The sequence below is a fragment of the Anthonomus grandis genome, chromosome 16 (assembly GCF_022605725.1).
Source record: "Anthonomus grandis grandis chromosome 16, icAntGran1.3, whole genome shotgun sequence".
Taxonomy (NCBI): Eukaryota; Metazoa; Arthropoda; class Insecta; order Coleoptera; family Curculionidae; genus Anthonomus; species Anthonomus grandis.
In genome coordinates, this window is record NC_065561.1 from 5,506,755 (window position 1) to 5,521,146 (window position 14,392).

At 28.5% G+C, this 14,392-nt stretch overlaps 1 protein-coding gene across 2 annotated transcripts in view; it reads left to right on the forward strand.

Moving 5' to 3' along the window:
- Positions 1 to 2,128: 2,128 nt before the first annotated feature.
- LOC126745931 (adenylate cyclase type 5) overlaps positions 2,129 to 14,392 on the forward strand; it is a 652,711-nt gene continuing 640,447 nt past the window's right edge. For both annotated transcript variants that reach the window (XM_050453997.1, XM_050453996.1), the window contains exon 1: positions 2,129 to 2,438. The gene's annotated coding sequence lies outside the window, so the exon portion shown is untranslated. The remainder of the gene's footprint in view (positions 2,439 to 14,392) is intronic.

A 14,392-nucleotide genomic window follows, 5' to 3' on the forward strand; every position in this document is an offset into this window, starting at 1 on the left:
GAATTATAGCTAATTAAGTTCTAAGAAATGCCTGCAAGAACAACAAAACTATCTTTCAGAAATTATTTTTGATAAAATTTTGACATTATTTTGCACAAATACCTATGAGCATTTGTTCTAAAATTATTAATTAATAATTTAATATTACACACATATTCGTCACAACACACTAAACTGAAAACTTTAGGTTATTTGGTTAATGTGCAAAAATAAAAATTGAGGAATAAGAAAAACTTCACCTCATCATTTAGCAACCTCAAAAATTTACTGAGACTTTATCCACTTATTTGAAATTTCCCTTAACAAAAAACTAAGAGAATGTTACACCTACACTCACTGAATAAAAAGTAAAAAACATGCAACAAAAATTATAATACAATAATCACGCCGACCGACGGGGACGGCGACGCCGAGATGGCGATGAATGTTATTTGCATTTCACTCTCAGACATTTTACCGAAATAATACAAAAAATGTTCAACACCCACCTTCAAATACAGCAGCTAAATGGTTGAGATTGTTTTTAATTAGAAATCTTCCATTTTGTCACCAAAAAACTACCTACAATTGACAAAGTACAAAAACACCCACGTGTTTTATGCAAAATAAAGGAGGAAGGAGTACCATGTGGCGGCGACCGGCATGCAGGGTGCTTGCGGTGTTATGTTAACCAAAAACATAATTTGTTGATGGGAGCATTGCTGCATTAAGTTAAATGAATGTAGTTTTGAAGACAGATTCTCACGTTTGGCTGATTAGTTTATGACATAAAAGTAAATTTTTATATATTTGGGTCAAATATACCGACTGTTATACATTAAAATTACATTAATTTATAGGATATGATGAGATATTTAAAACAAAGTAACAAATGTTTGAACTAAACCTATGAAACAATACTTTTATAACAAATTTAAAACAAGTTACTATGGATTTGGATGAATTAAATATGCGTTAAATATATGGTGTATTTTCGTTAAAGCAGCTTATTTCGTTAAAGTAAATCTACTTGACTTAAATCAAATGTGTATATATTTATTTAATTAAATATAGGTCAAATATGTCATTTATTTAATCGTGCTGTATCCATTTTTTTCTGTGTATACAGGGTGTTTCAGATAAAATAATATACATGGTGATTTTGTAAACCGTAAAAGATATGGTTTCGATTAAATGGGGAAAAAGTTGTACTGTTCCAAGCCCAATCAGATGCGATTTTAAAATCCACGATATCTACAAAAGTTTTCAAAATATCGGGCTAAATCTAAAAATTAGGTTTTTAGAAAACCTGCAATATTGTTTGAATGATTTTTATCTTGAATCCGATTTTAATAAAATTTGGAAGTTTTGGGTTATCTACTATGACCAATCGATTGAATTCAACGATATTGTTCTAGGTATTTTAGATTTTTTGCAACCATAGCCAACTTTGTTATTTCTTATGAACGCCATATTGGATTTTCACATCGTTAAATAGCACGTAAAAAAAGATCTTTTCAACCATGTATAACAACCCTATCTTGATATGGTGTGAAAAGTGAAAAAATATTTTTTTTAATAAATTTATGTTTTCCGCTGTGTCAAGATAGGGTTGTTACATATGGTTGAAAAGGTATTTTTACGCAATTTAATGACGTATAAATACAATATGGCGTCGCTAAGAAATAAGAAAGTTGACTATAGTTGCAAAAGATCTAAAATGCCTAGAAAACCGTCAGTCGATTGCTCATAGTAGATAATCCAAAACTACCAAATTTTACTAAAATCGCATTCAAGATAGCAACGATATTACAGGTTTTCTTAAACCCTAATTTTTAGACTTAGCCTGATATTTTGAAAACCTTTTGATTGGGCTGGGAACAGCACTTTTTCCCCATCTAACCGAAATATATATCTCTTACCGTTTATGAAATCCCCTTGTATATCATTTTATCTGGGACACCCTGTATTGACTGTACTATTAGTGGATCTAAAGTTAAAGCATCTACCGCCTTCAGAAGTAAAAATGGGACGTTAGCGGATAGCGGGTGGATGCAATGAAAATATCACGCTTATCGCGGGGATGCGTAGGCGCAACTTGCCCACCTGTAGGTTCCTCGATTGTTTCGAAGGAGAGAAGCGTCAGCTAGCGTCGCCGGTCAGGCAGTTGGCGTCGCGACATCATACGAATCGTCGTTTGCCGCTGCTGGGCGAACCCTGAATTCGCGTCGCTTTTCGCGCCGTACAAATTTGTGTGCTGTTGTGCCAGTAGCGATCTTTTTGATTTCCGGCGTTCGACTTAACTCTACTAGATTTTATATATGAGTGACCCTCTGAGTGTACTAAGTAATTATGATTGAAGGCTATTTATAAAAGACAGATAAAATATTTTTTTTTGCACTCTGGAAGCATACATTTGGTAAATACAGAGATAAATAAATTTGGAGGCATACATAAAGGTTGGTTCATTATTATTTAAGTTTATTTTTATATTTATGTTTGATCGCGTTTGGAAATAAGGCATGGGTATTAAAGATATTAAAAAAATATTTTAATATCTTTAATTATACTTTCGAAAAGCTCCCAATTAGCAGGGACTTTCTAAAAGTTCTATATAAAATTTTCTTTTTTACCAAACAATTTTTCCTCAGTTGAAATTAAACCGATTTAAAGCAACTTACTTTAGTCCAAGACTTCTGTGTTTCGAAGAAACAAATTTAAAATAAAAAATTATTAAAAATTAAATTGTATTGTATTATATTAGAAAATGTATTTAACGTATTACTTTTAAAATATGCGAAACCCGAATATAAAGAATAAGAGGATTTACAATGCTCTTCTGCTGGATTAGAGCTGCTTAGTGAAGGGCCATATTTGACTTTGGGTTACAAATGGTTCAACAGATGGCGTGTTATTTTTAAATGCAATTTAGCGGCTTAGTTGAAGACCACCGTTGGCAATCCTACAGGCGCGGCTAGTGGGATAACGGGTGACCAGAAGAACGAGAATTCAATTTATTTTATTGAATGCCTTTACTTTTGATTTTTAGAGCCCAGTGTTTCGAAGTATTTAAAGAGATTAGCTGTTTAAATAATTTAAATATTTTCGTCTTTTCTTTGATTATTTTTAGATGACGAAAATCAATTTAATCGCAATAACAGTTTTATTTAGTATAATTAATAAACTGTTGACAATTTTCTGTTAACAGAACTGAGTTATTTTTAAAATACAGTTAAGTAAACAAAATCTTTTTATCTATTATTTAAAAACGAGTTTCAATTTTTAAGATTAAACATTTTCTCACATATCTACTTTAAATACTAAAACTTATTAGTTTTTCAATAGTTATAAAAATATATCATATCAGCAAAAAATGCTGTGTCTTACAAACAAACATTATTATTGTAATATTATAACTTGGTCTAGATTAAAAAAAACTGTATAACATATAGCTTTTGCTGTTAAAATTTCAAAAATTATTTCTTCAGCTTAATTAATTATAGTATTACTGAATGACCCAGCATTTTATAATATTGTATTATTTTTTTTACATAAAATAAACTGAAAGCATTTATATATCCACCCAAAAATATTATTCTTCAAATACCTAGTTCGCTATGAAATAAAGGGACTTGAATGTGATAAGTTTTTAAAGACCTTGCATAATTTGCAAACAAGGTACATATTCCAAAATATTAGAAACTTGACCTTGTTGCCATCATTGACTGTAGACAATCGACAAGAGGCAAACAAAATGAGCCAAGGAGCTATTAAAAATAATGAAATTTGTAAGTGAGTTTTTTTCTCAATATTTTTACAATATATGTTGTAACAAATGTAACACACTTCCAGGTAAGGCCTATTCTATCCTTCAATAGTTTGACCATATCAAATATTTTAGAAATCAGCATAATGAAGGCTTTATTCCAACTAGACCCAAGTAAAGATCCTGGTCCTGACGGACTACCTGTCTTATTGTCAAAACATGTCCATGAGTTCTTTTTATCATATATAATAAATGTATTTCATCAGGCACGTATCCCAGACTAGGGAAAATTGCTCAAATCGTTTTTTTGGCGCTTGGTTCTTCCAATATGGTGTCGTACATTTAAAAGAATAATTAGGCTATGGATAGAGAACTAGAGGTTTGTGCTGCGTACACTGATTTTGTCACAGCAATTGATAAGGTCTATCATCCGACTTTGCTGACGAAACTTGAGAATTTTAGTATGCATGGAGCACTCCTCAGACTTTAAAAAGATATCTGCAGGACAAAACTTAATTTATGGTAATAAATTGCATAAGGTCTAAAGATGTGGATTTTACATTAGGAGCACCTCAAGACTCATTAAAATGTTTTTTAAACCACGTGAACCAAATCTTTTTATGTACTGAACATACTTTATATGCAGACGATAGTATAGACAAGATATATAGAACTATTCCTAACACTTCCGGTTTGGCAAATTGCAAAACGACCCGAATACATTTTCTGAGTATTGCAACAAGTTCTTCATCGGGTAACCTTCAACTCCTTAACTCTAAAATTAAATATATTGATACTATCAAAAATCTAGGTTTAACCTTGATAGTAAATTAACGTTTGAATAACACGTAGATTTAATATGTCTAATAAAAGGATTTGTTATGCAAGCTACAAATGGTTTTTCCAGAGCTTTGTAGTTGCTTGTTTCCAGAACTAAGATTGTATAATTTCGTAGTTAGACCTATATTAGAGTATGCCACTCTTATTTGGACTTTTTTTTATCAAATATATATAACATAAATAGAGACTAGACAAAGATTATAATATTATAATATAGTTTTAAACGACTAAAATATTTTTATACATACAATTATGATTTAAAATATTATTATATACTTTAATGTTAATCTACTTAATTTTAAACAATTTACTTAAATTAACGATTTCTATCTTCATCACATAAACGTCAACCCTTTATACCTTACATACAAGGCTTAATTTTTAGCATTCCAAGATCACAATCAAACTACAATTATGAACAACAACTTTGTTTGAGTCCAACATGTGCACAGGGGCAAGAGGGGTGTCTTGTTTACATACATATTTGCCGATTGTCTGTTGCCAAGTCTACACGAATTTCCAACGGAGGAAATTTTTAACTATATATTAACAACCATTATAACGTTAATTTAACTTATTCGTGTTATATTTTACAGGAAAATTTAAAATAAAAAGTATAAATAGAATTAACCTATTTCAAGAATAAATATAATATCCTTTATAACACAAAAAAAAACAAATCATTATTATCATTCTTATTCCTAAAACTGCTTCTAAAAAATTTGGAGCGACAACACCGGAAGCATAAGCGCCTGACCGATACGCGTAGTGTCATTTGTCAAATAGCTCTTTGTTTATATCCGGGATTTGTGTATTTTCTTTCATTTTTGGTTTAAAAAGGAAAAAAGGTCACATTTTAGTGTTTTTTTAAATTGCTAGGATGGCAACAACTTGTGTCGCTTGTGTCGCATCATGGAAAAAAGGCGATTCAAGCCGATCTTTTCACAAGTAAGTACTGATACTTTTATAACATCACATCATGGGGCTACCATCATCATAAACGTAGAATAGGGGATCTTATAGAAATAAACCTAATAAAAACTTGAATATGAAGGTGTGCGTGAAATACAAAAATCTTTATATTTTTATATCTAATTTTTTTTTTTTTAAATATTCATCCATTAGTAGGCTATAAAAAATATAAAACTAGAGTTTTGTCCATGGTTTTATTAACAGGATTTTATGTTTTTTTTGTTGTTTTGGCAGAAAAAAGGGATAATACCTATGTAGCTGTTTTTTTTAATATAGACATTAGGTAGATAGATGAAATTACTAATTTTTTATTGCCTTTAAAGAATTTTGAAATTTATTTCGATATTGATATCTATGTATAAGGTTAACTTTGCATTTCCCTAAAATTTTCATTTAGGGAGTACTTTGAATCAAATTTTAATTTGTCTTAGTTCTTTTAATGTATTTTGAAAGTGTATTTTAATTGAATTTTACCTCTAATGATACCCAATTTCAATTTTAAACTTTAGATATTTTTATTTTATTTTTTTTTATATGTATATGTACAAACTATGTAGCAACTTTTTTTTAAATATTTAATCCCTAATTTATAAGTTTGATTACATATTATATTTGACTTGTAAAAGTACCTGTTTGTATATTACTACTAAAAAACTTTTTAATATAATCTATTGTACATAGTGTTTACTCTTAGGTTTGTTATTTTTTTAGTATAAATTAATATGATATTACCTACATTAGGATTGATCTGTATATATATATATATATAAGTTTAGATCAGCTTTTTTTCAAAATAATATATATATATATATATATATATATATATATATATATATATATATATATATATATATATATATATATATATATATATATATATATATATATATATTGGCTCTGGTTTACAGACAATTTGAAATTATTAAAAAACAAGAACTAATGCACTGAAACGCTTTCTTCGTATCCACTTACTTGAGCACTCGGAATAGTATAAACAGATCCGAAAGAGATTTACGACAGCAAATTATTTTGAAAAAAAGCTGATCTAAACTTTTGATTTCAAAACCGTAGTTCTAGGGAACAATGAGCGGAATTTCTCATCATCTAAAAAACGCAGATGAAAATAATTCGCATATTTTGTTAATCTTGCAAAATCAACTATTTGTCTCAAATAGAGAGAGTTTTTAGTAACATTTTTTAGTAACGTTAGTGAGAAAGTAATTTTTAATATTATTTTGTGACTAAATTATTCTCTGGCATTAGGCAGCGACAAAATTAGTAGCACGTTTTTGATACTTTACATAGTTGTACGAGGTGTTTCCAAATTTGGATTACTTTTGTAGCTTATCTCGATTATTATAAAGGATAGAGCCATGCGGTTTTCGCATTACTGTGCTCCTTTTTGATGAAACGAAATATGTCACTGTCAAACATTTGATAGCTGTCTTAGTTTTTAATCTACAATGTGATTTTGAATTTAGGTACCCCTCCCTTGTAGCTTTGTCATTATGTAACCAATTAAAAAAGTAAGAAATGTAAATAAGAGGCAATTTTTGGAAAATAATTACCTAATATTTTAATTTTAATAATAGGCAATAGTCTTGCATTTCTATGGAAACAATGCAGTATTGTTGTCAGTTTAGAAAAGGCTATATTTATTATTTTTTCAATTTTTTATTTACGTTTTTCATTTTAAATATTGTGTTGGCCTCACAAAAAAAGTCTAAAGTGAAAAGATTGAGAAAAGAAGGAAAGATCTCGCTGGTCATCTCATGGGACCATTGGTTCCTATCCATTTTTGCGGAAATGAATCCTTTAAGGATGGCCGAATAATATTAGCAGTATGTCCTAGTGCATCATCTTGTTGAAAATATATATTGTTTATATTTACCAAAGGATCATTTTCTAAAAGCTCCTCAATGACTTTCTGTAGTAGGTTTAAATATCGGTCTGCTGTTAACACCCCTTCAAACATTCTGAAACCTAGTTGCCCACCCAAAATGAAATATACAACGCTAAACCCGAACACTCCATGGTGTAGGTATTAGAGGGTAATATGAGGATTTTCTTGACTGGTATTACCTGTATTAAAGAATCCTGATAAAAAAATAGGCTTCATCGCTCTATATTACAACTATATTACCAATTACAGAACAGTAAGCAACGTTCAGCGTCTCTAGATTGTAACTGTTGCATAATATTTTTCTTAAAAGAGTGAAATTGTGTTTTTAGAAACAAATGGGCCTTCAGAGCCCGACTTCAGACTCAATGGCTCTACAAGATGCAGATGAATTTACAGCTACGCATGCCAATACATTAATTTCATCCAATTGATTCTCTTTTTGAAAACTTTTTGGTCGAAATAATGCTATGAATCATTAAATTTTTTTTTTAAGTAGAAAAGTTTCAAAAACCTGTCGGGAAAAAATGTTTTCTCTCGGGATAACTACAAGAGATACTACAACCTGTTAATAAGTAGGAAATAATGGATCAAAAATTGAAGGTACCTGTCATAATATAAGCCTGCCTTCTAGAAGGAATTTTCATTACATCTTATGTAGCAAACAAGCATATTATATTTTTTTAAATTTGTATAATTTCTTTGCGCTGCACTTCTAAATCTGAATAAATGCAAATTGCACTGTACAACTAGAAAGACATGTTTTTTTATAATAGATATTTCTATAGATGCATGACTATGGCCGACTCATTAAAATTGAAATAATAGGTAATTATTTTACAAAAATTGGATCTTATTTAGTGATTTTTGAAAATAAGCTTATAGTGTTACATATTTTTAACAAGAAAAAATTAAACGGATTTTTCTGTTTAAAAACATACAGGTTGTTCCATTTTAAAAAACATAAGTTTATTTTCTATCTCAAAATCCTAAGTGATTGCAATAAAATAGATTATATAATCGTGTTCTACAGAAAAAAAACCCACGAAAACAATTTTTTTACTTTTTCAATATGTTAAATAATAACGGATATACAAGAGGGGTACCAAAATCCAAAATTTTCAAAATCGCGCTATAGATTAAAAACTATGACAGCTATTAAATTTTTCTCAATGGCATATTTCGTTTCATAAAAAGTAGCACAGTAGTGTGATGACCACTAGGCTTTATGTCCTATATCAACTGAGATAACCTACAAAAGTGTGGAAATTTGAACACCCTGTAGAACTGTACTAACCGGAGTAGTAGATTGCATTACTGGAACTCTAGATAGGGACATACTAGTATTAGGGTTAGGTTATTGAGTATTTTATCTTCTGTTGGTTTTGGAATTAGGGCTCAATCTTTAATTGAAATGTATCTGAACTATAGGACACAAAAAGTTGCAACCGATCGTAAATTTCCCAAGATATTGTCTGTATACTCCAGTATTCCACAGGAGAGTGTTTTGGGATCTCTTTTTTTTTCAATTACTTCAAGTCTTACAAAGTTTTTAAAACACTGTAATTACCATGTATATTCTAACGACACGCAAGTTCGATATTAGAGAAATTCAAAAATTTAATAAAAAAAAGCTTTCATTTAAAAAAATGAAGTTGATGATCGAAATTTATTTCTGAGTAACCGTGTACATACAAACTAAAATAAAAATCGACGGATCCGAGCGTTTTTGCAACCATCATTTAATTTTAGACAAAAATATTATTATTATTATTATTATTATTAATATTATTATTATTATTATTATTATTAATATTATTATTATTATTATTATTTATATTATTATTATTATTAAATGTAATTGCAAAATTAGCAAATTTTCGGTTCAGGTAAAACCATACGGGCACCAGTAAAATGAATATTGTTACTGACGTGAGGAAAAGTGTCAATAAATCAGTGACAGTCGATATTTGAAAACAAGTATGAATTATTCAATCGACGAAAAAATGGCCATAATTAAGTGGCATTATGCAGGAAACAGTTTTAGAGCAGTATCTGAAATGTTTTCAGTTTAATAAAAAACGAAAAAAAAAAACATTTCTTGTATTCGGCTGTACGTCAGATTTGACAAAGCCTTATAACAAATTGTTTGCTGGTGGCTGGCGTCTGGTTTTACCTGAACTGAAAATTTGGTAATTTTGCAATTACATTTAATTGAATAATACAAGATTCGCTTATTAACATTTTTTGAAACTTTGCACGAGGGTTTGCCAGATTGGTCTCTTCAAAAAGTTATCTTACATTTTTTCTGTAAAATGTACAGGGAAGCCAATAATTGACCCCCTTAAAATTTACATGGAATTTCCTATGTTCCGCTCGGCGACGTACCACCCGGTATAACAATAAGGATTTCTATACCTTAAGATTAAGCAACAGTTTTTTTAAGACAGTGTGTATATAATTAAAAAAAAATAAGTTTTTTCACAGCTTAGTCTATGTGAAGAAGGCCTGATAAACACCCTGTACGTTATGTTTAATAGTAAATCTCAATTTAAGATTCTATGCCTCTCTTGAGATATTAATAATGAATAAAGGGATACGAAAATGAGGGGGCCGTTGTCAATGGCAACTTAAATGTAATTAATGCTTTGCTACTTTTCCGTGGAGTTGAGAATCACTTCGCGAAAAAGATCTTACACCTTAATGAACAGTATATTAAGGGCTGTATAATGTCGAAAACGATTAACGAATAATGACAACTATAGTATTAGGTAATCTAATAGCTTAAGATCTATAAAGTTTTCTCATAAGCTAAAAATCATATAAATAATAATAGGACTGGTGTTTAACGCATTCTCTATAAATATATGTTGCATAGTCAGCAACCATTATCAGATTTAATTTTTTAAATAATTGATTATAAATAATCACATAAGTTATAACATTAATAAATACTTGAGACCTGCTCAAACTAAGTCATCTTTTAGGCATTTAGGGATTTCTATACGTTAAGAGTAGGGCAAACAAGCAATTGCTGAAAAGTAATTTTTACTATTTTTTTTAGAGTACCAGACCAAATATAAAAGGCCCTAGTTAGATGTAACATAAAAAACATATTTATCAGATAAGTACGATTAAGGAGATAAAAGAGCTGCTGGAGTTGTAAAATATATAAGCTAATATTCATATACAGCGGTATATATTATTATGTATAGTTGATAAGAACCATAGCCAAGAGTTTCATGGGTATTACGAATAAAGAACACCGAAAGTACTACAAAATGGTACAAACGACACATATACAAACGACCTAAATAACGAAACTTTATGGTGTAATAGAACCAATATCTTGTGGTAGACGACTTGCAGCTATATCAAGGCATGTATGAGATGACTTTTTTTGTTATTATGTAAATATATTCTTTAAAAAGGTACATACTTAAAAATTGACATATACCTATAATATACATATGGTACAAATGAATAGATTTTATCTTCGTCTACCTATCCAAACATCTGGATAGGACAATCATCATCTAGAATAATTAGGAAAAACTTCATCTAGATAATTGCGAACGGGTAAGGCATAGTGACTGAGGCCATATTGTTGTGACAAAATCATCAAGTTTTTACTTTTTTTCTGAAGAATCAAAGAGTTAGTAAAAATAAATAATTTTATAAATTTAATTTAATGTTATTCGTCTAAATAACGTTGGTTTAAATTAGGTTTTCTTATTTATTAAAAAGTTTTTTCTTTTTTTTATTTCAATAAAAAATAAAGTTAGGTAGGAGATTGATAAAAAGAAACGATGTCAGACGTCGACAAAACCACAGATCCTAGGCATATAATAAAATTTATACGGGTATATAAAAAACTATTATACCTAAAGTATAATAAATTTTTAATATATAGTAAAATTGTTGTATTTAAGAATTATTGGACTGCCTAATTGATATTTATTGAAATAGTAACGCAATAAAAAAAAAATAAGAAACTTAATGAGACCCCCGATTTTTGTATTTTTTCTTTACGTTTCTGCTTTATGTTATCCAGAATCGAAATTTTTTTTAAAAAATGGAAAAGAAAAATTGTGATTGCCATTTCAAAGTTTACAGCATAAAATATGTCATATTTTCTATATATGTAAATAACATATTTTATTCTGTAAATTTTAACCATTCTAAGGGGGATCTAAAGGCCATTATAATTTTTAATAATAATTTTAATATATCATAGTAAAATTTTTTCTTTCACGTAATATACTTTTTTTATTTCAATAGCCTTCCTTTTTACTCTACAATATTGGGACTATGTACATTTCATTTTCCTCATTCATTTTTAAGTTTTTACTTGCAATGCAATCAATAAATTAAATTATTTTTCAAGTTCTGAAATACTGCTGAAATCTTTTCTTTATATCAATCCAAATTAATCCTTAACTCAAATCTTTTTACAGATCATTATATATAGATTCGACATCTGAGCGAACCACTTAACAGTTTTGGTTAAATTGTTTATGTGTATGAATGTGAAAACCAGGTGTTTTCTTTATTGAAAAATTTAAACAAAGCAGAAGATAAGGTTCTTTAATAAGATAGTTGAAGGCCCAAAGCGTACATAAACGCAATAGTTTTTTTGATTATTGATACAAATGCCGAACTTTACTATAAAGTGAGTGAATTATGGCATTAAAGAACAAACATTTTTGTTTCGTTAGTTTTTAGAGTTTTCAGTTAGTTTTTCTGACTACATCGGTTTCGATTCTATTTACAGTATTTAAATACAATTTAAATATGTAAATTTAATAATAATTAATTAAAATATCTACATTGCGAACATGGTAAACGAAAAATTAACTAAGATTAAAAAATTAATTTTTACTTTAAGAATGCATTATTTTACATTGTTCTTCTATATACTTCTGCTATATAATAAAAATTATACGGAAGTAATTGATCTAACATTTTGGTATTAAATGGATACGTGTTAGAGAATAATTCTTTACGACAATGGTCTCCTAAATTATGTGCAAAAAGAACAATAAATATTATAGTATTATGCAATCGGCTAAGGCAATTATGCTTAGAAAATTGTCTCTAGAAACTGCAGTTAAAGAATATATAACAATATGTAGTTGTTAATAGCGGCTTGATTAAAAAACATTGCCAATAAAACTATTCCAAAAAAAAATGATGCATTAATAGGTGTACCTAAAAAGCCGAACAAGAACAAAAATATTTGCTACTTAAAAAATTTATGTTTTCATTTGTTGTTACCAGTTGCAAACTTAAGAGAAAACGCTGAAAATTATGAGTTGATTCGAAACAATATATTAACTAAATAACATGTTTTTTAACAACATAAGAAGTTAAAATATTTTTAGACTTTTTTGTAAATATTTTATTAAAAGGAAACAGTTTTGAAAAACAATATAACTACATTAACTTATATTAATTACTACGAGTAATTATGGTTATTAGCATGATGTAAACCTACTTTGCTAATTTAGGCAACTTTGACCTCTCTCGAAAGTACCTAAATTTTCTTAAGTGTGAGTAATTTTTATCCTAATAAACGCTGTTAATAACAATAATAAATAATATGAATGGTAGCAAGTAATAAAAATCAAATTATATGTTTTTATTTAGGCTCTTATTAGAAAATGTCTTGCCAAAGCCTTATGTCCTTACGATTGGCTTAAAGATAATATAATTTGTTCTTTTTTTATCTCCAGACAAAGATTTGTCGTTATTTAATTTAGGATTAAAGTCTAATTGGTACAAATTGCTAGATATAAAACTATTTGTAGAATTATCTAAAAATAGACTATATTTACCATTTTGCTTTTTACAGTACCCACATAAAAAAAAATATTTAACAACTTACTCTTAAAAAGCACTATAGTAGTAACGTTTTAAATATTTTTTATTTAGAGCAAACAATACGTAGCCTTGACTTACTCTTTAAATTAATTAAATAAATAGATTTAAGTGGCTTTTATTTTTTTTTTTCCTTTATTATTAACACTAAGCATTATTTGTATACACTATTTCCTATAAATGTTCCTTTTGCATGAATTTAACAAAATATTTATTTATTAATAATAATAATAATATTAATATTAAAATATTATGATAATTACGAGGTATATCCTAACAATCTCTTAAGTTTTGGTAACTATTATAAATGCAACAACCTGTATTCCATGGCAATAAGTGTATTCTATCCATGATAGAATGCTATGATAGATAGCCATGATCATCGGAGCCACTTTTATTACACGTTTCCCGTCAGCGCGTACGATGCAAAATGGAAAATTCCATTTACTTTTAAATTCAGTCATTATACCGTGTGCCCAGGAACTCCACTGACAAACTTTACACAGTGATTCTTCAACAAAAAAAAAATTATATGAATGTATATGTCCTAAACGTCTTACTTTCGGATTTATAAAGCATTAAAAATAAATATTCTTTTTAAACAACTTTACGACAAATGTAGCTATTTTTTTTAATTTCCATACGTTTTTTATGTATTAGGGTACATTTTTTGACGTACAAGAAATAAAATAATTTTTACCAATGGCGTCCGTAAAAGGTTTATCGTAAATATTTTCTTATAAAAAATGGTACGTCACTGCATTTTTCTAAAATAAATTTAGTTTTTTAAATCCCCGTTTAGTTTTGAGCAAATTTGTATTCTTCAGTTTTTCTTATTGGATGCACTCTTTTTGCGTAAATAAAAAAACTTAACAAAAAAAAATTTAAAAAAATTATATTTAGCTTTAATAATGGTTTATTTTAATAACGAAGAATATGCTGATGGTTTATCGCGAATCGGAGTGTAATGCTATACTAGCTCAACGCAGGTATGCTGAAACATTTTCTAATAGAAGACCCATTGCGCTCTATGTACACTTCTTGAGGAGCTGAGA